A 23,105-nucleotide genomic window follows, 5' to 3' on the forward strand; every position below is an offset into this window, starting at 1 on the left:
TTTAGCAAATTCTGAAAAATTAACATATTAGTAATCTTGCATTTAAAGTTAATTAAAGTAATTGTCTATGTGACTTATAACATCTGTGATGTAATACTTTATTAATAACATATTTATGAACTTATTTCGCAGTTTATCTTAGAGGAATAACTGCAGATAAAAGGAATTATTAAATATCCAAACACTTCATCTTTATGTTTGGGTCTCAGTACTTTAACTGGGTTTAGTTTTAAAATTGTTTCTTTCATTTTTATATTTTATTTTAGTCAACATTAAATTACTCAGTAATCGATCAAATACTTTGGAACTTTTTTAAGCTATTTAGCTATTTAGAAATATAATAAGAACATTTTCAAGCCTTAAGTTTGAAATGTAGATAGCTGAGTTTGGTTTTGTCTCTTAGTTAATTTATTGTTTGTAGGTTTATTTGTTTAATTTCAAGACAAGAACTTAGAAACATATGGGGCAGAGCACTGTCGAAATTATTCCATTCATTACTTGGTACTCAACAATAATTCATCCACACATTGTTTAAAAATGCACCTAACTACTAACACAGAAAACATACTGCTATTATTATCGGTAATAGTAGTATGTTTTCTGTACTACTATTCTCAGAAAACTTGTTTACAAACTACAAACAGTCCAGATGAATAATACACAGGTGAAGGCCCAACACACTAACGTTTCATTTGTATTAAACCGAACCTTGTTTGAACGAGCAAAGGACACTAATTAATCTGATGAGTCAAGGGTTTGATAATTGCCCCGAGCGTTATAAGGGTGTCTATACCTTCACCCTTAATGTGGTTACCTTCCCTACAGACGAGTGTTTTAATTGCTCGTTTATTTGTAGCTGGAATAACTTTGACCACGAAATACCGTCTGGGTGAATAGTTTTTACATAGCAATTGTTATGAAATTTGTTTTTCGTTACGAAAACTATCCATGTGGGTAGGTACTGTTTGTTTTTCCACTTTCCAGAAATTTTGAAAAACTTTCTGATTATAATCGAAAACCTAATTTAGTTAAGTTTAAGAGAATTGCTTACTTACACAATAGCTATGTAAATAACTATGCAGATAATGCGATAAATAATGTTTTTCCCTAAACAGTAGTTTACTTTGATATAGGTATTATGATATTGTATTAAAATTAAATGAAATAAAATAAAAAATTATGAAGCGAACATTAGGACCACATGGTCTTTGATTGGTAACCGTGCAGATTTTTCAGGATAAATTTAAAACTCACAAATTACGTACATGATGACAATAATTTATATAAATCAGCAACTAATAAAACTTACTACTTTACTCTTTACTTATTAACGTTTACTTAAAATCGAACGTCAAAATCTAACCTGCAGCCTAAAAGTCGTTTAACTGTCATCTTAACTGATAGGGTAATGTTTAACTGTAATTTAAACTCCTTGAGTTTGATGTAAACAATTACATAAATGTGTTATGTATGATAATTAATTAATTGGAGCCATTCTTACCTATAGAAAACATTCATAAAAAATAATGATATTATATGAAAATTGTATTTATATGCTACTGGATCAAAATAAATAATTCGTACATCTAATATTCTTAAGATTTGTTAGTTCATACAATCAGATAAATCCCAACCAAATCTTTAAGAAATTTGCAAATGTTATAAAACAAAATGAGGTCATAGGAGGGGTTTTCAAAGCTTCAAAGCAAAACTGGCTCTACACTATAACGTAAAACGGAAATAAAACATCAAATATAAACCGTTTAAGTATCACTTAAATTAGATATCTTATACGGTACAAACAGTCAAGTTTTTACACTACATGGAAAACTATAGAGTTTTTGAATTTATATGCAAATATAAAGTTTGAATAAATAAGAACCGATAATTTATTTTAAATCACCAACTCGAATGAAACAGTTTTATAAAAATACTGGACTAACCCCATTAAACAGTATTTGCATTTTAGAAATCAGAAAATCATTTCATGAATTTGTAATGATTGTTTGATTGGTTGTTTATTTGTAAAACCTGCGCTCCATAACTTACATTTAAAAATGGTTGGAAATGTTTTGAGAAATAAAAATATTGTTTTGTTTCCATCCAGTCCCCCGTTGCTTATCCACAGCTCACCCTACGCTATGTTGTTGTTCTGCCTGAGGCACCCTTCCCCTCCCCCACTCAAACCTGGGGCTGCATTTATACTGTTTAAGCCCATTGTTTGTGGGGTTTGCATGAACAACGTCCGTTGCACACCATTAATCATTTCTCGCGATTTCCTTTACTGTGCAAATTTGTAAGATTTTACTCATGGGAAACTTTTTTACTGTATAACTGATTATTCCTAAGACACTAGGCTCTAATCCAGGATTGATTTGTACATTACTTCAGGTTAGACATAGGCTATGTCGTTATCACATGGATACAATCCATTGGTGATTGGGCGGGATTTAAGCCTCTGACCTCAGGGATAGAAGTCTTCTGCTTTTTACCACTAGACCAGCTCGCACCCCACCGTGTAATTTGAGGTGATGCAAACCACAGTGACTTGTTACAAGTTAGAATTCCTAACATGTCGAGATGGAGTTAAAAATACATCCTCTGATAATTGTGTTATATTAAGGTTTGTCCCAACCATCCCAGATGAAATTTACCATTTAATTAAAACTCTGGTATACCACAAGTTTCCGTTGTATAATATCATAAGAATAATTTCAAAAATTATGTAATGTTAAAAATATACCCCCGCCGCAGCAAACCTGCAGACTAAGCGAATTTCCATTTGACTGATTGGATTTACACTGAAATGTCTACTTAAAAATATAACATTTATTCTTGATTTAAATAGAATTAGTTTAACAAGTACTTAGGTTTGCTGCATCAGGGAGGGTAAAACTGTTTTTTTTTTTTTTTTTTTTTTTTTTATGTGAATAGTTATTAAGAAATAAAAACATTTTCCAAATTTGATCAAAATATGTTCACAAACAAGCAAACTACAACAGTTTACTTATTCTCCATAAGAATAACATGGGAATTTTAAATTTACAATTTTTTTGAATTTTCTCCGTAACCATTAGGCGCATAATAACGCTTCAATATACTAAATTATTTGTTTTTTTAAGCTCTACAAAATGGTTTGGAAAGAAATTGCTAAATTTTATGTTTTTTGGGTCAAAAATGGGAAAAACCTATTTTTACCCCATAAAACCCCCCGTAAACTCCCGTTCCCATGGTCCGATCATGCTGGATCGCGAACTCGTTCGAATAAACGTACGTTTACACGTTTGTACCAAATTTAATCAAAATCGGATCATTTTTGCTCGAGTTATCGTGCTGACGGACACATATATATATATATATATATATATATATATATATATATATATATATATATATATATATATATGAATTTGAACGGATGGTGTTTTTGGCCTCTAGGGACCTCAAAACGAAAAAAAAAATCGGTCCCGCGTCCAGGTCTTACCATGAGTACTACGGTAATAGCTTATTCCCTATATGGGAAATTCGCTAAAAGTATTGTTGCCTCAGTGAACAAATCCCCACAAAATAAACTTACAATAAAACTAAATGCAATCAATATTTAGACCCATATTAGGCCTAAGTGCTTATGCAAAACCACACTATAAGGCCAAAATGTGATAGAGTATTAAACTATGCACCTATTAGCCTATCGTATGTACGAGTCTTATCTGTAGGGATAAGGGGGGGTAATTTCGTGGGGAAATTTGATCCCGCCCGGACCACCCCAGCGGCTCGGCCGATGTGTCAACTCAAAGTTTGGCGCAAACAAGCAACTGGTCCGAAACTTGTTTTGACCACTGAAATATTTACAGCAGGTGGTCGAGGTGATGGTGTTGAATGTAGCCGATGAAGCCATCATGAGTGGAACATGGTTTACCAAAAACGAATACTCGTCTACCTGCATTTAATATAAGGTAGAAAACAAGCCAATCTATTGAAGATTATTAGAATGAGTTTACCTTTAAAATAGAATTATGTATACATTAGGTAGAACAAATATAACACAATAACGCTTCAAAGAGTCATTACAGTGTGGTAATTTAAGTTAATTATTGTAATGTCTTTGGCAACCCAGATCACATTACTAAAACTTTTACTGAAAACGTCTTCAGACATGAGTAATAAATTAAGTGTCGCGTTAGTCGATTAAGTAACCGGATAATAACATTTAAAATTTCCTTCAAATTCACGTTATATTTTAATAATGGTTTGTATTTTAACGTTCTACCAATGAAAACGATTTCCAAGCTGTGTAAGTGAAATAGAGAATCCATTTAATAAAAAGCAAGCCTAAAAGTTACAAAACGAAGGTTCCAAAGTTTACAATCTAATCCGTAATTTGAAACCAAAAGTTTAGCTCACCATTTCGGGGGTTTATGTTACCCGGGTGTCGACAAACAAGTAACAGTCCTAGCAGACGACAGCTGCGGTTATCATCTGTTATTCACCCTTACATCAGCTGATGATTCTTGTTTATAAACTCCCATCAGCTGTATATACATCTGCATAACCGGACGGATAGCCATGTTTAAAATCTCTCTTTATTTTAATCTCAGCTTCAAAATCACTTTGCTAATATAAATACGTATATGTGTTCTAGCTCTACATATCTTTCACAAAATGAAGTTACCGTCACATTTATTAGAACTGATTAATTCATTTTTGGTTAATCATGAAAAAGTGTAATAAAGTAATGCTTAGTTAGGTGTGGGAAGGGACAACTATTTTTCATTTAAAGACAAACATTAGCGTTAAGAATAACACACAAAAGAGTCGCAGCAAATAGTATTTCTTTTGTGTCCCTCCAGCTTATTTCACGCCCTGTCTGAGCTGTCATCGAACTCGGCGTCTTCTTTGGACGTCGTTGGGGAACCAACCCTTCAGTGTAAGCTGAGACTTTTGTGGAGTATAATTGTGTCAATCATAAAGATCTAACACCATAATATGAGCATTTAAGCACGTTATGAGCATTTAAAGCATTGTTGAATTATATTAAGTAAATCAGTGTTTAAAGAGTTGTGTTATAAAGAGTTCTCTCCTTTAAGAGTAGTTACTACTTACGAACAATTATGTTATAAAATACATAGCCATTTTAAAATGTAAAGGTCCACTATTGACTATAAGCACAGAGAATAGACCATTGGTAGTCTGTGCTATAAGGTAAGAAAATAGATATTGTTGTTGTTCTACAAAATACAACCGGATTTCAACCAAAAACCGATTACAACCAAAACAAAACTGTGTAACAGAAATGAAATTAAATAAGTTTGTGCCCCAATTAACACTACATAATTAGAAAAATGAAAATTGAGAAGTACAAATTTCGTAGGATGAAATAAATATGTCGTGCTTACGGGAAAGGCCTACATAGACAGGCACCTGTACTTAGGCCAGGTTGTTATCAGTCTTGAAATGTAACCTTTAAAACTACTTTCCAAAAAAATTCAATCACGTACAACCACAGTCAAATTAAAATTTCTTACTATGAGGAATCTAAACTTGTTAATTTAATTTAGAGATTGTATACAACCTTTGCAATATTGTATGGTTCTAGAATATGGTAATTCTTATTTTGCGATAATAAATAAAATAACTTTTTTGATCCCTATAATTAAGTCCATAAGCTATTTAAGACCTTTTCCTAGTAGTCTTATTGACTTATTGAGGATGATTTCGCTCATAAAATGATTAAACTCTCCCTAAGATGTAAATCACGATGGAGTCAGCTGATCTACCATCTTTGCCACCGTGGTGTCGGCACCCAGACCTGTGTATCCTGCAGGACACGTTATCCTGAGATTGCGGAGATGACAGATGGCCAACATCTGAGACCCTACATCTGCTCCAGTAACCTTACACTTGCTGTGCAGTAGCTGCCACTTCGGTGATCAGCTTTCGGCTAAAGGTCCAGGTTTATAAATAACTCTGGGGCTGCGCCACGAGACTGCAAACATCTACCCTCCCCGGTGTTAGGGATGTTATGTCTGGGAATGGAGGAGGGTGTAGAAAATTGGGAGGGAATAGCTTAGTCATTAAATTTGATCCAGCCTGATCAGCATAGAGTGTACACTCGTATATAAGATGGTTGTGCACGAATTGCGCCGAAAGTTGTGCCAAGCCCAAGCTTTGGTAGGGTTAAGTTGCGGGCAGAAGGAATGTTACGTGTCACCCTAACCTATCCTAACCTAACTTAACCTAACATAACATAACATAACCTACTCAATCATACAGTCAAATAGGGCCACTTGGCGGAGTTAATGAACATATCGGGTGGCTCCCTGGAGTAGTTGGCGCAATTCAGGAATACCCGACTACCTGACTCAGGTCAGTTGGCGCAATTAATGCCCGTCCTATAAGATATTACCCCATTTAAACGTAATATTTCCTGTGGTATTTGTATGTTACGCAACCAAATATCAGGTTTCAAAAGAAAAATTAATATTTGTTCGTTAAAGTAATTTGTACTACTTAGTTTTATTTTTAATATTGCACCACTTCATAAATCCTCATCAGTCATCAAATGAATTACTAATAAGAATATTTTAATTTTAAGAGTTAAAATGAACACCATTTTGGGAGCTAATGCTTAGACGTATACAATGTACAAAATCTACCTGTTACGACCATATATATAGCAACCAATATAACAACCATTATATATATAACTATGTTTATGACTTAGCCATAGTGCAGTATAATAAATATAGTGAATAAGTGGATAGAATTGCTTCTCCCTAAGCACCTAAATTGTGTAAACCCCGTACAAAATTTTGAAGTTGTAGAAAACTTTACCAGTTTTCGCCGTTGCCCTTGAGTCATATTGTTGTATGGTTGCCTTCAGTGTGTTGACTTAGGCGTGTTTGCGTTGATTGTTAGTTTAGTCGACGGCTTGGCTACCTATAGAACCGTGGACATTTTCAGAAAAAAAACTTTGAAACTTTCTCTCTAGTAAGAAGGGTGATTGTAGGTAACAATTTAACTACTGATTCCAATTCTTAGCTCCTTAAAATTTGTGCTATAACACAATCAGAGGAAGTATGCATCGTTTTGAAAAATAATATTATTATAAAAAATATTTTCGTGAGTTCAAGTTGGTAGTCTAAAGCTTTGTGAATTTCAGCACATTTTCCATCAACATACTTTAAACTCCATTTTTCCAACAGACGGAGTATTTTCGTAATAAAAACAACAAAGGAAAGGAGCCCCTCGAAGATTTCATCAAAAAGTAATCCGTGATTTGTTTTAGCTCGTTTTGTTCACACAAAAATGCTCTTTATATCCCAACATTGGGCTTTCTCTCGCAAATCAAATTTTTGGCGGGCCGGGCGCCGAGGGTGGCTCCCCATATAAAGACGTCTGGGGTTGATCAACCAGAAAAACATCCAAGACGTTCAGACGAGACAATACATACAATTTATGTAGGATGCATGCAGTCTCGGGAAATGTATAGCCTATTTTTAGCCAACGGCGTCTTATGTAGTCAAATAAAGGGAGTGTCGAGGGTGTGTGAAATAACATAAAGAAAAAATGGGAAAATACAACAATAAAACTGGATAAAATCTATGGTAAAATTTTATCTCAACAAATGAGGGGGGGGGTTGATAAGGGGTAATGGTAATAGATATAAAAGATTTGGGCTTTTGCAATTACATTTAAAAGATACAAGTATATTACTCAATCTAGTTACAAGATATATTCCCGGGGAATAATACCTATTTTCTTTTGGCCTTATATTTTTATGGTTTAAGGTGAAGAAATCAGTCGTAAGGCGAAGTATTTAAGAATGTACTCATGTATGTAACATTGTGGTACAGTATTTCTAAATATGAAAATAAGCAGATTTTCATAAATTCAATTTTAACAGTGTGATTAAATAAAAATGAAAGCGAACAAATACGATAAGCTTTCATTAAACCCTGGAAATACTACTTAACTTTAAGATTCGTTTGATACTCTTTGCCATATTCTCATATTGCTTGTTTCCTCTATTACATTTGTATTTGGAATGATTTAATTAACATCTGTAATATTCATTGTTTTTTTTTAAATATACACAATTAAAGTCCACTTAAAAAGCTCTTTAGTTATTTTTTATTATACGTTTATTTCAACGCAACGCAGTTACCTAACAAGGTTTACTGTAAATACGATACGTTTTAAGCAAATTAAGTAATGATTTTGTAACTTAAACTCACAAAAAGTTTATAGTAACAACATTATTTGGTATTTACAAAACAATGCCTACGTCTTCTGACGTGTTATAGCACAAGTTATAAGAAGCTAAGAATTACAATCAGTAGTCAAATTACTACCTTCAATCACCCTTCTTATCAGAGAGAAAGTTTCAAAATTTTTTTCTGAAACTGTCCACGGTTCTATAGGTAGCCAAGCCGTCGACTAAACTAACAATCAACGCAAACACGCCTAAGTAAACACACTGAAGGCAACCATACAACAATATGACTCAAGGGCAACGGCGAAAACCGGCAAAGTATCAGACAAGTTAAACTTGTGAGGTTAATTTTACCATACGTGCATAGAACATTTTTATTGTACAGGTAATTTTGAGAAATACTGTAATTTTACAAGAACCTAACCAAACAAAAGCAATTCGAACCCCATAATAAAAATTAATGGCATCTAAAACCTCATTTTTTTGTATTTTGACCAGATTAGATGAGGACGCCAACTAGGTGCATATTTTAACCCAAAATATATGAGTGTAAAGAATGAACTGAGATGCCTTTTGTAGCTTTATTACTGTCCGGGACCCTCAGATTATCCACAAGCCAGGACTATTTTAATTATAAAAAACAATGATAAGGGAAACTGGTCCCAGTTCCGAACCATCCAAAAGCTTCTAACTTTTCTCAGGCTCGAACCAGTGACCTTTTGATTATCAGGCAAGCACTATAACAACTCAGTTACCCAACCTTATTAAATTCAGAATCGCATGAGCAACCCATTAAATGAACTGAACCTGCTAAAATAAATAACACGATGAAACCATAAATCTCATTTTGTCATATATTTCTAACAATATCCGTAGCCTAAATAAAAAAAAAATACTCTTGGTCGTAATAATGTAAAAATACAAATAAATTGGTAGGCCTAAATTTCATAGAGTTAAAATCCAAATTTTTGACCCGAGTTTTTAAGTATTTTCGTCTTTATGTGTCTTAATGTAAAGGTTGATCCAAATACTGTGTTGATCCAAATACTGGGTTGATCCAAATACTGGGTTGATCCTAAGTGAAGGTGATTCTGAATCAAGACGCCATTGCAGTTATCATTTGACCATTGATGCTATCTAAATAGTTGACGATCGATATTAAGATCTAAATCAAGAGTCCGGACATTTCCCTGAAAAAATATAACATTTGTCATTTTGAAATAATAAACCAACGGAAGCACAGGGTTTGTGTCTTTTGTACCCAAACTCAATGGCTTGTTTAGAAAATTTTACAAACAAGTATTTCAATATCCTCTGTCAATCTAAAGTTAAATAATTATGCAATACATAAACTTTCACTCATACCATGGTCAAATTCTGGTCCAATATAATATGACTCAATACTCTAATCATTATTAATACCGTGTGTGTAAATATGATACCAATATTTATGCTGTTTAGGTTATCATATTATCCTGTATGAAAATATCGCAGCAAAGAGTGCTTGAATATGAAGATCTGTGGTTGAAACAAGAGTCCTCATGCGATGAAAGCTGTTGACAAAATGTCACCTCCGAGTCGAGTGGGATTTGAGCCTTTGAATATGCAAAGACTCCTCTGTCAGTTCTTTAAGAATTAATGCAATTTTATAAACAAGTTTTCTTTATGAAACAACAATGTTTAGTCATTACTCAATTAAAATAGAAAATAACTAAGGTTATGGTTAATAATCTGTACAGTCTTCGAACAATGTTAAAAAATATAAAAGTTGAGTTAATAATTTTGACAACGTTATTTGTAATTCGAAAATCTCTAAATGGATACAACTATGCAAAGAAGATCTTCTACAACAACTAAAGAACTAAATAATTTAAAGTTTGAAACAAAATTAACTTAAGAATTTTAGTGGCGAAATAAATTTGGTGCTGTTTTTGAATTGCCACACTATGTATAGTTATGAATACCCTTAGAATTTGTTTGATAATGTGACCATGGAATACATTTGCATAATTTATATTGATTTTATATCTATTAAAACTAGAGGTTTATTTGTTGGCATTAATTCTTAAGGTAACGGAATAGTTTTTCTAATTTATATCTTTCAATAAAATTAATAAGGAGAATAGCCACGAGATATTGTTATGCAAAGAAGATTTAAGAAGAAGAAGAAGGTTTAAATTGCGTTCTTACTGTACACCATTATAAAATATGATACAAAAAGCCACAGTAAAAATAGCCCAAAGGTATATTCTCCTTTATGATAAAAAACATAGACCTACAAACTATTATTTAATTTCCACTTATCTACATACATACAATTAGGTAGAATTATTAGTCATACGGATCCTGTTTTTTCCCTCTTTTACACCTTAAAATCACTGAAGTCTGATTTGGAAAACTGTCTTGAAATTGGAATCCCCTAATCGTATGTAAGCTACAGATAAACTATTCACAAAACACTTTGACACTACACAGAAATGTGTCATTTAATATTATTTGGAATATTATTACCTAACAATATCAAAGTTTCTCTGGTTGGATGTTAAAGTTTTACACTACGTCTAAATATTTATCAAAGAAAAGCAAAGATGAGGAAAATCCCTGCATCAACCTTGTCGTCAGATTACTTCATCCTGAATAGGTTGGTGAAAATAGCGGCATATACCAGGAAATACTACCAGGAAATTATATCTCACAATGTCTGTTGAATCACTCCTTTTTTACTTTTCAATCATACGACGAAATCCATTCAAAGGGTTTGCCCCATATGATTTTAAAGTTTCCAAGTTCATATTATTGAGCGATCTTTTTGAGTGGATGTATCTGCCTTGGTAATAATTTCGAGAGTTTTCCTTCTAGCAATAAGTTAGACAATAAGAAATTAAAGTTGCAATTACACTAAATGTGCAATTACGCCTTAAACAGTTTTTTGACCGAATACGTTTAAGGTTCTCCTGGTTTCAATTTACATTAATATATATATATTTACTGTTTTTTATAAACTTTCACTTCTGTATTATTTTTTTTAGAGGCTTCCGAAATTATGATTCTAGTTGTATAGTTTTCAGCTCACAAAATTAAGTACAACATTAAAATTTAAAATCATAGTTAATGTTACTGTTAAAGATACATAATTTTTATTTTTATACAAGGAATATTTTTATTTGAACAGTTAAAATTTAAAATCATAGTGAATGTTACTGTTAAAGATACATAATATTTATTTTTATATAAGGAATATATTCTTATTTGAACAGTTAAATACGTGGAAATATTAATTTAACAGTTACAAGGATTGAACTAATAATAAACTCAATGTCAAACAAATCTGACTAACTTTTTATTCACGCCCAATATGAAGACATAAAGATATGCAACAACACACACAAATTCGAAAAAAACTTAATGTACTTTGTTTTGACAATCCAATTCTAGCTAGTCCACTAAAAACTTTAACTATATATATTTTAAGTGTTTGAAGTGCATGTATAATTGGCTTAAACTATATCCTTCTTTTCGCTTTGTGTGAAATATATGGGGAAAACAAAACTGCCCTTTTAAAATCCAATTGTTCAACATAAATGTTGTTAGACCAATTAAATATTAAACTACATTATTATTATGTACTTAACCATCATACATTTCACGTTATGTATATAATTTATAATTAATAATGATTATTAACTGCTTATGATTATTGCTAATTTCCTAATGAAATTTTATTTGGTATTTTTCAATTTAATGTAATATGATTTATTTGATATTGTGTCCTTATCTGGGAGAAAAATTTAAATACAGTTCGGCAGGTTCATAAAATATGTGTTATATGAATTTATATAGCTGCAGTACAGTTAGACGAAATTCTGTTTTGTAGAATTAAAATGATTAATTAATATTTTGATCAAATAGCAATGGGATGTAGAATACTTTTTGAGCCGCACTGCCAAACGTAAAATTATAATCTAACTAAGGGGTTTCTTCAAGTTAGGGTAAAAAGGTGACACAGCAAAATATAATAATGTATAGAAACACCACATCTAAACATGTTTAAAAGCATTTCTCTCTACATACGTAACATGTATAAAATAAAGATGAGAAACACATAAAGTAAGGGTAAACACTGACAGAACAATGACGTGATGATATCTCACAACTCAAAGTGTAGGATAAACAAAAATCGTGCCTGACTCAGATTCTTTCTTCGTGTGTGTCATTGCACGGTGTGTTCATATATTGGAAAGCCATACTGTTTCTTTATGTAGACATTGCTACCATGTGTCCACAGTGTAGTTTTTAACTTTAACTACTTTGTGATTTAACCTTTTTAAGCGTACTCTTTTTAAATGTGTAACGAACCGATTTGATATTTTTGTAGTTGAGTAGAAACTTTTAACATGATTTTACACGATATAATAAAAAATAATAATGGATTGAATTTATGTTTTTCAATTTTAAAATACTTGTAATACTGGAATACAATATTTTGAAACAAATACCTGGGTTTAAATATTCCAATCCCATCGCAATAACAATACTGTAATACATTCCCTATAAATTTTGCATTGCAAACAATTTTTGAGCAAATTTTACTAGCAAAGTCGGGAGTTGCACGATGATAAAAATCAAATAACCAATATTTACTTTGCAGAATCAAGCTAAATCGACAATAACGAGTTACCCTTACTTTTATTTATCAATCCTTCTGAATGAATACAATAGAAAATACGATAAAAATAAATACAGTGCAAATTTAAATAATAAAATAATACAAACATGCAGCAAATTCCATTATAAAATTCATTAATTAATTTCCTCCAAAGTTGCCTTTCTAATCCCAACGAACAAAACCTAACTACTAACCTTTTGCCTGAGTTAACCTGACCTATTAATTAGTGAAAGTTTTCCTAAATATCTTGTTTGCCTGTAATCAACCTCTACAGTTACAAACTGTGCTCTTAACAATTTGAAGCATAATAACAACAGCCTGAACACTTAGAAGTTTGTGTCAAAACTACCCAAGTGAGTTCCCAAGTCAAAACTCGACGTTGAATTACGCGTTAATGACGATAATAACATGCGTGGAGGTACTATAAGTTACTCATTTGTGACTGAAGGTAAACAAGTCTACCGCACTGTATATATTCACAACCTTTCTTTAAAACTAGTTTTAAAATATTTAACCCTTTTTGTATAGTTTTTGACGATACGTTAAATCATACATTGGTTATAAATATTTGAGTATTTATAGCAAATAATATACTGTAAGTTGGTGAATTTTTTGCATTGTACATAATAACAATATACATAACCATCAGGATTTACATTACGACAAACCTTTTATGCTAAAAGATTTGTAGCATATCAGTATAACTTATACCTCTCAGTATTGAAGATGTTATAGTAGAACTGTTTTCACAATAAATACATTGTAAACCAAATAGCCTATTCCATAAAATTTTATTTTGGAATGGTCAGTTAAAATGGTGTTTTATTTCTGACATTTGTGTTTTGAAAAAGGAAAACTAGATCTTTGCCCAAACAAATAATTTTTGAGGATTTCTTTTAAAAATACAACTTAAAGTTATTATTTTTGTTTCACACATGAAACTTTACATAGAGAAAATATTATGTTGCGTAATGTATGAAAATAATCTTTTCATGGATTAGTAACTTTGTAATAATATCAGTGCCAAATTTAGGAATTCTAAATACAAACCTATAGTAACATGTATATTCCTTTAGGGAAATTCTTCAAACCTAAGCCTTGTATACAACATACTTATTTACAAAGACATTTACCAACCACAATCCTTTCTCCCTCAACACGATAGATTGAACGCTTCCTCCGCCTTATCAATTCAATATATCTACTGCGTGACTCGAAAAGATTGTGATTTCGTATTCAATCTATGTTCAATACATGTTGTTTTGAAACCTTTTATACGAAACTATAGTTTCGTGGAAGACTCTTTTCTTGTATCTTTTAACGCAGGATAAAATGTATCACTTTAATCTCTTCAATTATTCGATAAGATTTAATCTTTTCATTTTTAGGTGTATATGCTACTCTTTTTGAATTAATATCGAGCCGATTTAATATTTATAGTTGGGTACAATTTTTGTACTTAATTCTTTACATAAATAATAAATAAAGTATATATAATAAAAATAAAAGTGTATAATGGTTTTCAAATTAAAAATATTTGTAAAACTGGAATACAATATTTGGAAATATTTTTATTGGCAATATATAAACATTTTCGTTCATAATAAAAATCAGGTTAACAATAACAAAAAGAGAGCAGAGTTCAAAATCTCTTATTCTTGATTTTGATAATCTCCCTAACCTGCGATAACAATATCCGTTAAAAAGATTTTGACATTAGTTTGGGATTACTTATTCGTTTAGAAACTGTGACGAATAACATGAGAAATAAAACAGGGCGATTTAGATAAACGTTTTCTGTATTTGATACAAATCTTTGGATAAATAACGTGAGCAAAGACTGCTTTCAGAGTATAGAGTAAATCTACGATTTCCCCAAACAAAGCTCGGTCCCCAGACTTTTGATATTAGAAGGATATATATTCCTTTTAGGTGTTTTAAAACTCTTATAGCTGTATATTCCATTGAGTATAAATGCATTTTTAGGATTTATCAGTGTGTTGCCGGTAAGGGAAATAGGCCCAAAATGTGTTATTTAATCTTTAAACCCTCGCTTAGGCTGCATGTCAGAAACAGTGACCACATAGTGATGTATGACCAGCAACGTCCGCCTCAACTCAGTGTTTTGGTTTAGAGAAACCCACTGACTTAAAGCCTAAACTGTATTATCATGATGAAAACTCCGTTTATGTTTTAACAATGTGTTGCCAATTAAATAGTCACAACAAATAAAATAAGGTTATCCAGTGTTTTTTGTTTTTATTTTTTAATCGGAGTTTATTGACTGATAATTCTCAACATGTTTAACTTTTTATTTTTAAATTGCATTTCTTATACATACAAAACCACACACACAAAACACGGCATTTTTCAACTAGGGGGAATTTTTTATGGTTGGTTTTTGCATGGTGGGGAACCGGGTCATTATATTCAAACTATCAAACATTCACTTGTCGAATTTACTGATTTGTAATGGAAATGTTCTAAACAAAATTTCCTAAAAGGTAAAGAGCTATCTTTGTCAAAAGTTAAACTGGAATGAAATTCAAGTAAAGCAGAACATCCCAGTCAACACATCTCAATTAATTTTTTATTAAAATTATCTTGGTTAATGTGAAATTTTAATTTATTTATTAACTATGCACAAATCCATGTTATGTAGGAAGTAGTAAACCAAAATGCCTTGATTTTATTGCCAACCGTTAAAACTACATCATATACTATATCTCTGTTTATGGTGTTTCATAAATAGACGACTTTTCCCCTTGTAACGTCTAGTAAAAACAGAACATTTAAACTTCACATTTATATTTCTTTTTGTAAATAAATCGTTATACAAAGTTGATTCGTTTTCAGAATTAAGTAATAAATCTCTATTGAAGAAATACACATTTCTTTTACTCAATGTAAAATATTCCAGAACATAAGTATTTAGGTCGGCAAAGATTATACAAAAATACAACTTTAAGAATAACTCTTTGAAAATCCGGAGGGACCGAGTCACACAAATACTGTGTATCTTTTCCACCAGGGGGTTGCTTTGATAAGAAATCCCTTACTCTTTGGTCTCTCGTTCTAAGAATTGTTATTTTTATATCTTCTTTAAACATTCATCGTCCTTTGTTATACCTCGTTTGTGTTTAAAAAAAGTTTAATTTATCATTTTTGCCTAGTTAAATTAACGAATTGCATTTAATATTGTTGATAAAGGAAGCATCTAGTGACAAGGTGTATAATCTACCAATTAATTGTTTTATTTCAACATCGTGTTCATATTTGATATATATAGCGACTTGCATACTTTCTTAATTTATTGCCTGTTTGGTAACGTTAAGCAGGTAAGCTTAAATATTATATGTAATTGTAGTACTAGTTGTGCAGGCCCTACTTTATTGAATCATACCTTCTTAACCGCATTAAAAAAGTGTACGTTCAAAGCAACTAATTTATTACAAGTCCTTGCATTTAGATAAAACTTATAGATTAGAACAAGCATTCTAGATAGTTTATATTAATATACAAATTAGTGCCTAGTATACGAATTAAGGCAATTAAAGTACATTTGCATTATGTTTAAATTTATTAGTGATTAATTTCATAATTTAACTTTTGATGGCTATCAATAAATACGACAAATAGTTATTTCACTCATTGTAAACGCAATTACTACAAAAAAGAAACTTGCCTTCAAATAAATGTGTTGTATTTAATTGAGAATGTTACCTTGGTTTTGTATTCCTAGTTTGTATTTTCGTTAAAAAACCTACATAGTATAGTTGTTCGTTACTTTCGTGTATCTTCTTAAATAAGAATACCCCCGCCGCAGCAAACCTGACGCCTAAGCGAATTTCCATTTGGCTGAATTGATTTTCAATTGATCTATTTAAATAACATTAGGTTTAACGAGTACCTAGGTTTGCTGCTACAAGGAAACTAATAAAGTGTGTGTTTTAAGTAAAATAATTATTGCTTAGTATAAAATGAATATATTTGCCAAGTTTGATCAAAAGATATCCATAAACAAGCAAACTACAACATTTTACAATATTATCCATAAGAATAACATGGGAATTTTAATTTACCATTTTTTTAGTTTTCTCCGTAACCAATAACCGTACAAAAACACTTTGATATACTGAATTGTTTTTTTTTTAAGCTCTTTAAGAAGGATTAGAGAAAAATTGGGAAATTTTGTGTTTTGAGGGTCAAAAGTGAGAAAAACCAATTTTTACCCCATAAAACCCCCATAAAACCCTGTTCCGATCATGCTGGATCGCGAACTCATTCAAGTTTATCCCGCCTTACACCTTCAAACCAAATTTCATCAAAATCTCGGATAAAAATTACTCAAGTTATCGTGTTCACGGACACACACACACACACACACACACACATATATATATATATATAAATATATATAAATTTTTGAACGAGTGGTGTTTTTGGCCTCTGGGGACATCAAAATGAAAAAGTAAATCGGTCCCGGGCCTAAGTCTTACCATGAGACCTACGGTAATAGCTACTTCCCTATAGGGAAATTCGCTAAAAGAAAATACTTTACAGTATATTTGAACAATATAAGAACCCACTTACTAAGTGTAAATAAAACTCCGCCACAGCAAACCTGCAGATTTGTTTAATTGGATTTTTACTTAAATATTTTCTTACTTGAGTATATATTTCTAATTTTTTTACTTATATTTGGGAATTTGAAATGTAAAGTTTTTGGAAAGTTTCACCGTAGCCAAACCACTATTATGCTTAGTCTAAAGTAATTTGTATAATGGTTCTGGACTAGGAAGTGAAGGTAAGAAAAAATGCCCTATCCCATAATAGAGATAGTGACGTATTTGGCCATGTGGTTTGGGTAACCGATAACCAAGTTTAACTAAAGGTGTCTTCTAGACCCATAATCACCAGTTAGCAACAAACTTCGACTTTGATTAGCCACTAACAACACTTTGGCAAAGTAAATATCTCAACGGCCTTAGAGGAACTGCAAATTAATGATACTTGGTAAATACTGCAGAAAGTTGTAGAGGCTCTTTTGTTTCGGGCCTCTACTTAGGTTGTAATTTTAAAAATCTTAATTTAAAATCGTTTGTAAAAATTTTTTCTGAGTTGAACACATGTCTTACCCAAGTTTAGACTCCCAAGGAGTTTAGACTCCATTTACAGAGTCTACTTCATCAATGGTTACTTTGACTGTGTTTTACATAGTACCGGAACAAGAAATTTTCCATAAGTCAAACAACGTCAAATTATCCAAAAAATTTGATTTTTCAGAACGATGGTTAATTGTACATCTTGAAGATAAGGGGTTTTTTTCAGGTCTGGCTCTTCAATTCTAATAATGTATTAAAAGCAGACATTATAATTTCCGTTAATTTACAGCATTGGAGTATTCTACAACTTTCTGAATTCACCTCTGTACTGCAACAACTCTCTTATTTTAATATAGCAATAAATAAATCATCCACAAAATAGCGTGTTATTATTGGTTTACTTTATAAAAACCTCTATTCCAGTTGAGAATTTACAGTAAAGATATTACAACAAAAAATATAAATGGAATTTGTATCAACATTACTTCAGGTACAGCAGAAGGGGGTTATTTTGCATGGTAAGGATTTAAACTGAAAACAATTGCATTTTTGTAAATACATATTTGTTTTTGGTTAACATAAAACTAATTGAAAAGCGTGTTCCATCCAACCATTAGAGACATTGAATTTTATGAGGCTATTTAATTTAATCCATTACATGATTGATCAACAACATAATGTCAACAGAGACAGTAAAAATAATACATATAAATTACCCTGAAAAGCCCAACATCATATCTTTCGTACGATGTTTTTTAGTACATCAGTATAAGTAATCAAAAATCCATTTAAACATGTCTACTATCCACTAAACCGTGTTTAACAAAAACACGCACAGAACATAAAGACACCTTAAGTACCTCTCTCACGCGAAGATTGTGGCTTAATACTTCCTATTCTAGTTATGGAATTGATTCATAGACTGCGTGCCACGGTTCAATACAGATTGTATCTGTCAAAACATAAGAGTTAAAGATGAAATTGGTTTGTAAGTACATCACGTATCAAGTGGAATTAAAGTAACGTGGTGTTTTTATGGATCTAATAGTTTGAAAGATAATTTACTATATAACAATAAAACATTACATATGCTGATTATTTTCTTTTAAAATAAAAATAAATGTACTGAGCTTTGTGAAAATAAAGGTATTTAAACGATTTAAACATTATGAATTTAAAATAAAAACTTCACCAATGTTTTCAGAATTTTTAATTTCATGCTGGCTATGCTGGGCATTATCATTCACATAACAAAACTGAAGGTTATTTTTATGTTTAAAAATACAATTTAAACGTTATTTTAAAAATTAATTATATTTTATCTTATGATTGTCATGTTATTTGGTATAATAGAGTTGGAGATATTGATATTTCTAAATGTTAATACATGTTTGTGAACAATACAATTCAATACACTATGAGGTAGAGGTATCAAAGCATAAAGTGTTCAAAAATACATTCAAGTTTAAATATACATGTAAACATAATATTTTGCCTCATTTCCCGCAGTATAAATTTATATTCAAGATATAAAAGAGTATAAAATACAACACAAATAGTATTCAAATCATGATATTAGAACGCTAAGGTGCATTTTTACTACTATCTTGTTTTGTTTAAATAATATTTATGTGTTAGCAAAACTAAAGATCCATACCATGCTTATCCCTCACAATATGTGTTTATTAGTTGCTGTACCTGATTAATGAGTGGATTATAAAAGATGCTAAGCCTAAATAAAAATGCCACTTCTAAAAATAACAACATTATTTTTAGTGGCAATACTCTACGTTGATTAGAAGTAGAGTTGTTGTATGGTCGGTTACTTAAGTTAATTTATTGGTTTTGCAGGCCCTACCTGTAAACTTAAACTTTTACTGTACACAAAAATGTATTTATATTTTTGTATATCACAAATTCAACCTAAGCCATTAAATTGTTTTAAAAGTTCTTGTGTAGCTGATTCAAAAGTATATATTTTTAAGTATAATGTATTTTGTATTTTTCGATGCATCATTAGTAAATTCATAAACAAATATACACTTTTGCAAGAGTATTTTGACAGAAGGTCTGCTACAGCTGGTTAGTTGTTAATTTACTAATGACTGAATGTTGTAAGACTGGACTTGTTTGCTGACGTTGATAAATTAGTTAACCATTAGGATAGACACTTTCCTTCCAAAGTTGTAGACCGCAGGGAATACGAGAAATATTAGTCAACCCAAACATCAATTTCTTATTGCTTTTTGTTTATATCGACTTTCTTAAGGATTGGTCGTTTCAAATTTTCCGTACAAGCTTATGATGTTTTAATAAGTTTATTCTACACCAATATTTATATTATTCAACCTTTAATTTAAAATTTTCACTGAAAAATTTTCATATTTTACTTTAAAATAGAGTATATATTCAGTAAAACTTAAACTATTTTCTTGGTTCAACGCAAATTCAATGTAATTTTACAAAAAAAAACTCAATAGTCTACGCTTAGAATCTGCTTTAATATCCGAGCAAAAAATTAAGTCTATCCTAGTACATGTCAGTAGAATTTGTGTTGCATAAAACTGACTGAATGTATCGATTGATAGAGCGACAAATATAAATGCATAAATTTGCGATATTTGATGTAAAATTACCGTTGAAATATGGTAACCACTATCTTGATACGCTAAAAGGTTTGAATTACACGATGCTTAAAAATAATACACCACAAAATGTATCGAAATTCAATTCTAATTAGTCTAAATTATTGTGAGAAATGTATCTACAAAATCATCGATGTATTTATGAATATTTAACCAAAAACCCCAAGGATAACGCTTCTATAAACCGCAAAGGAAAAATGAAATATGGCTAAATCAAACCCTACTCTATCCTTGTAGTGTCAACAGCACTGACCACAGTTTGATAAATGGTTGTACTTGGCAGGAATAGGGGAGGATCGCTAAAACTAAACAGACTGTCCCTTAGTTAAATGTGTGCATATCTATAGTCAAGGACTATAATAATAGGCTATCCATTAATTAAACACACTATTATAACATTTAAAACATGTATTCTAAGGCAGGGTTTAAGAGTAAGTTGTATAATTCTTTCTTTGTGATGGAAATAAACTTTGATATTGAATATAAACATTGAAAAGATATGTTTTTTCTACATTTAAACGATGTTGTTCCCTTATAAAAAAGGCTTTTTAATCTCTACTGTATTGTTGAAATATTCTATCACCTTTGAAATAATCGTATACGAAAATGATTACCATGTATATCCGACATGGGCAATATTACGTTTAAATAGGATATACGACAAAATAAATTATTGTTTTTTGAAAAAAACTGATTGTAAAATATTTTCACAGGAAATTACATTAGTTATAGTGTTTACCTTTTACTTTATGGAATAAATAACTTTCACAAGCTGTCTTTTACATAAGAAAGTTGAGCAACGTAATAATATATTGTTTAGATAATCTCATATTGTTTAGATTCTCTGGAATTGAAGCGTCCATCACGACAAATGGGTTGAAAGCGGCAGTGAAATAAATGTATTCAAATTAAAGTCAAAACAACTCATATTGAAAAAATAATATTTATAGAGAAATAAAAACAACAAACCAAAGTACACAATAGAGATTTCTAATCAAATTAAAGTAACCGATATACTTTACTATAAACAGATTGTAAAAATGACTGTTACAAACAAAACAGTTAAAATTCAGTATGAATTTAAAATATGATAGGGTTTTTTTTCAAATTAAAACCCGTAAATTGATCTTTCTACATTCTACCTGTCAAACAGAAACACATTACAACAAAGAGAAACACATTTTAACATTTTATTTTTTAAATATTTTATAATATTTTTAATAATTTTAAATATGTTATAATATTTTAAATATGTTATAATATTTGAAATATTTTATAATGTTTGAAATATTTAAAACAATTTTAAAATTAAAATGGAGCTTTAGTAAAATGAATACAATTGTATAAACTACTCACAGTGCAATATACCCTGCTTGAACCAGTGTGAACGTGGTTAACATCACTCAACTACCACAGCATCGTGGTCACAACCTCATATTTTGACGAAGAAACTTTATAACTGCTAGGATTACTTTGCTTCTTCACAATTAAAAGTAACAGCAGACTAAAACTATGACAAAAATGAAGGTGAACTCGTGTTTTAAAATATATGTACGTGTAATTGTAGGATTTCATAATTTATTTGGCTAATTTTGCTATAAAAATAAAATTTGTATCTTCTTATGGCATAAAAGTACTTAAGGCAAATGGAAACACTAACAGTGTATATTATTGTTGTATTAAAATTAATTATTACTTAAAACTATATTATATAATTCTTATTATTGCTGGTAATTATTATTATATAATTAATATTAAAAAATTATGAAATTTATTATACCGTATATTATATTTGTAACTATAGAATATAACTATATGTTTTAGTCTTTATCATTCACTATCTATATGATTACCCCTACTCGCACATTATGTAATGTCACATTATGTACGTAATAGGATTAAGAGAATTACAACATTAATAGTTATTGTGACTTTCTACTCTTATGCAACAGAATAAATTTTATTTATGATGTTCAATCGAAAAATAATGGTGTAGTTGGTTGAATCTGTAATACAAAATACAAACACATGTTTCAGAACATAAAATTTCAAATTATAATATTTAAAAACGATACTGTCGTTCAAATATTTTGTAGATAATATCACAAACAATAGACGGTCCATTCTTTGTGATAATATTCATAAATATAATTGAGGCGTTTACAATAGTTAAAATAGATGACACAGGTGCGACTGTTGTTCACAAACCACCTATAAATGGTCAATTGTTGTATCCATCTACCAGATGTTTATCCGGGTGGAAACCGTTTGTGTTAATAAACGTGTTAGCCTAAAAATGTTTTTCATTTTTATAAAGAATACTTTTAATATTTACACAGTTAACTTCCTAGGGTTTTGAGGTGGTGATACATCAAATTTTATACTTTGAACCTCAATCACGGTAATTTAAAAATTTGGTAATTGAGTAAATAAAAAGGGATTACTTATAGAAAGTTCGAAAATTAATACTTTGA

This window comes from Macrosteles quadrilineatus, unplaced genomic scaffold, assembly GCF_028750875.1.
Source record: "Macrosteles quadrilineatus isolate MER2022 unplaced genomic scaffold, UCM_ALF_1.0 Scaffold_2__2_contigs__length_208266976, whole genome shotgun sequence".
NCBI lineage: Eukaryota > Metazoa > Arthropoda > Insecta > Hemiptera > Cicadellidae > Macrosteles > Macrosteles quadrilineatus.